We start from the raw sequence: 4,224 nt of genomic DNA, 5'->3' as shown, positions 1-4,224 counted from the left end.
AGAGGGCCAGTGTTGACAGGAGAAGCATCGCGAGCGAGGGGTGGGGGGACGAGTGAACGCCCGCTAGTAGGACGGTCCGTGGCTGTAGGCGTGGCCTGTGAGAGCCGAACGGCGGCGAGCAGCGTCGAGCGGAGCCGAGTGACGGTGAACGCGAGGGGAACGCCGCGGCCGGTGTTTTCGTTCGCCTTAGTTCCGCGCCGGGTGCCACGACAGTCGCATCGACTCGAGTTTACGTGCGCGCGCGCGCGTGCTTCCGATATCTCTTCTCTCTCTTTCTCTCTCTCTCCCTCTCTGTCTCCCCTCCCTCCGCGGACAGCACACGACCGAGAGAATATATCGAAACGGAGGCGACAGAAGGAAAGCAGCAGGGGAGTTCGACGTTATCGTATTTTCATTTTCCGGGACGTTTCTTGGAGAACAGCGTGATTCCGTATTACGGCGTTTTGGTTATACACTGGTTAATTGAACGTGACTCTGTTTATCTTGGCGTATTATTGGTCGAGGGGAAGACGCCACGGAACGCCACGATGTGCTGTGTGTGTGTACAGTGCAGTGTCTTCATGGTGCTAACTTAGTGATAACGATTCCGTTTGAAAACACGCCCACCTGCCGGACAGACGCCGCAGCGCGGCGATATTCGCGCGCCACTTGGGATTGACTCGGGAACGAGGTAAGCGTGCTCACGGTGCCGACGACGCGCGCCGGAACGCCACTCCGACGCCACTTTTGCTCTAGTGCCGCTTAAACCCTTTTACCGTGAATATTACTCATTCGCGAGTGAAATAGATAGAGAATTGAAAAATTGGACAGTTTCTACTCCTCCGGCAAATTTCACGTCTTTTTCTTAACTTTGAAGGAAGGCTTACATGAAATTCTAGAGTGGAAGTTTGATGACTCTAGAGCAAACTTTGCATCGGAGCTTCGTTCGCGGTCGAGATTAGATCTTCCTCGAGTAAATATCACGTCAGGAAGTATCAAAGTCAGGAAAATCGTAATCAGAGTGACGGTAGTGATCCTTAGAAATACTATTAGAGGCAATACAGCGTCAGATTTCAAGATATATCGTATCATACTCTGTCCTCGGAGCAAAAAGTTCCAAGTTCTTCGTGGTACAATTTTTTCACACCCGCATGTGCAATAGTAGAGTGTCGTAGGTGAAACAGGTACTTGAACGGTTAACAAACCGAAATTTCTTAAATTACGTGGTAAAAGTTGTGTTTCTTTGTTGGGAGAGGTCGTTGACACGCGAAGAAATTCGTCGATGGCAAAGATGGCGCCGACGGTCGCCAAACTCTTTCGTACTCCGTCACGCGTCACATTTCCAAAATTACGACGCAAGTTTCGATCATTCTGTACGATTCCTTTGATCCTTTCGGCAAATAAGAACAGTGAAAACGTTTCCAATAATATTTCATAGAACCGCTTGGCCTCACAGAAGAGTCGCGTTTTTCCAAGGGAAATCGATCGAGTTACCGGCTTTCCATCGTGGAAACTGAACACCGATGCACGAATAATAACTCGTTACGGTCGATTGCGTAACCACGTCGATTTCCACGAAGTCGGGGGAGAGACCGGGAGTCGATCGGATTCCGACGGCGCAGGTAGATCCGCTCTGAGTCAGGATTTTCTCCCCGCGAGCCAGGATTTTCCTTTGTTCTTCCTCGTCGAGTCCCTTGCCTGTCTCCAGTCCATCCACGTGGAAACTGAAATTAGGAGTCACACAGGTGTTCGCAGAGAAACGAGTTTCCTTGAATTCTCACCTTTGTATATATTTCATTACGCGGTGAAGCACTGTGGATTCATCGGTGACGTCAGTCGAATGAGTCAGAGTGGTTACGATAATCCCTTCAGGGGTAGAACTGTGGCTCTGTTTTGCAATTATAGCGTTGGTAATTTTATTTCGAGGAAAGTAGGCTCCCGGAACTCCTTAGAATAGCGCGCACTAATTTCAGGCAACACAGGATCTGTGCTTTTCGTCTAAGTACGCCATTTGAAGTTGTAAAATTTGACTTCCGGAGGCGACAGTAAATATTTTGATGAATGTAATTGCTCTAGGAGTAGAGTGGCGTTAATTCTTTCCAAAAATACTCGAAATTTGATGTTTCTCTTCGGTAGTTAACTTCAGAGTGCGGCATAAGGTCAACGCACGTCTTCACTTAAATATCTATTATCAATTTATTATCGAATTAACGAGTAATCTGAGTGAACAGTGGTTATTCGTCGAGATGTTCAGCTTTCGAATGGTAAAGGAATCCACCCTTGCTTCTTCTCACAGAAATATTCGAAATAGAATTTCCAGAGGTGATAAGAAATTTCTAGTATAAAATTAACGAGGAATACGAGAATACGGTGGTCAGTGGTCGAGAAACTCGGTTTTCGAAGGGAAAAGCCGCGGGGCGCCCTCCGTGCAAAGGGGAGGGAATATCGGGCGGCGGTTTGCGCGGCCTATAATTGGTAATTTGCAAGTATAATAAACGGCCTGCGGTTTCTGTTTTCATTTATTAGCCGCGAAATGCCTCCGCTTATTAGCGCAACGATGCATTCAAAGCAACTCGCCCGTTTCTTCGCGATAAACATTCTTTTCCCCGGCGAAATTCCTCCGACGACCGCACTCCCTTCGACATGTTTCGTTTTCTCCCACCTTGCAATTATTCCATTATCATTGTCCACTATGAATCGAATGAATTTCTTCGTACCATCCCTCCGGTTCGATTTTTCCTTTACTCGGCCCGCTCGAACCTGTACAAAATGGCGTCTGATCGTCGACGCACGTTAATTGCGAAGGAAAAGATGCAATCTTCCATTGTTTCTATCGTGAATAATCAAGTTATCGGTTAGGGAGGTATCGAGTAGGATCTCTGCGTAGCTTTGAATCATCGATCCCAGGTATTTCCCGTTTATTAGATCATTTGAAACGCTTACCACGGTTAAAAGGATTGTCGTAATTGGAAAATTCACCTTCGGTGGGTGACTTTCGGTTTCTTCGCTTCTTTTTCTATATTATTCTACTCTCGAAGATCGTCAGACTTGTGTGTTCCACGGGGAGCTTGATCCGACGGCAGAAGCCGACACGTCCATCGACGTCCAGCCGACACGGCTGATTTCGAATTATTCGAGGATTATTCCTTGGGAGAAATACGTTCTTTTTGAGCGTGATTGGACTTTGCTCGAAGCCCTCCGGCCATACGTGTCACGGATCGGGCGCACGTGCGTCGCGACGCCCGTTTCGTGCGGAACAAGATTAACGAATCTCGATAAGATTAGTAGCAGCGATACGTGATCGCCAGCCTCGCCTCGATGGACGTGTTTTTTTTTCGCCTGAATGACGTAACATGGTCAATCGGTGAGACACCCGGGCGAAATTCGCGACACCGTGGCGCACCGTGAACTTTCCCGGCAACGAGCAATCTTATCTTCGAAAATTGATAAGCGCCAATAAATCTCTAACGACTTATTGAAATATTGTTGTTGCACGAAATCAACCGATAACCATCTCTCACCGGTGATAATGCCAAGGTGGGGAGGAGACAGGACTCTGAACCGTGAACCTTCAAATTTTTGACAGTTGAGATTCTTTCGAGATTTTCTGCCCGCGGTGGTTCCGTGAAAATTTCTGACCGAAAGGTTCGTGTATGTGTTATAATCGTCGTGGGACAGAAAGTCGAACGATAATTTCGCTTATCGGTGCCTTATCGTTACGTACAGGCCCACCTCACGATTTCGAGGAGTGATCGACCAAAAACATGGACGGTAATCTCTGTCGTCTTTTTTGTTGATCTGTGATCTGACACTTTTTTGGGGAGGAGATGGGGACGTTTCAGTTCGAGAATTAAGTCTTCCCTCGTAAATGGAAGAAGAAGGACATTTTTGATAGGTACAGGTAGAACGTTGATCGATATTGTCGGTAGGTTTGAACGTGGAAAGAACGTGTAATTTTTGTAAACCAATCGGGGCTGTTTTAATGCACCGTTCAAGCGATTTGATGGATATCCCACAGTGTTAGATTCTGTGTAATTGCCTTCGGAAAGAGATTAGAGGAATCTGGTTCTACGTAGTTCTGTTTATTTGTTTTGGTAATATAGTCAAGGATAGGGAATTAACTCTGTTCTTTTTCTTCTGCTTTAAATGACCGTTAGAGCCATAAGAGGTGTAATTATAATCGTGGTAATTGCGATAGAAAGTGGCGAGAGATGCCGAGGTGTGAAAAATTAGTCGATTCCGTGG

Source organism: Habropoda laboriosa, unplaced genomic scaffold (genome assembly GCF_001263275.1).
Source record: "Habropoda laboriosa isolate 0110345459 unplaced genomic scaffold, ASM126327v1 scaffold80, whole genome shotgun sequence".
NCBI classification, from domain to species: Eukaryota; Metazoa; Arthropoda; class Insecta; order Hymenoptera; family Apidae; genus Habropoda; species Habropoda laboriosa.
Note: the sequence above shows the minus strand (reverse complement) of the source record.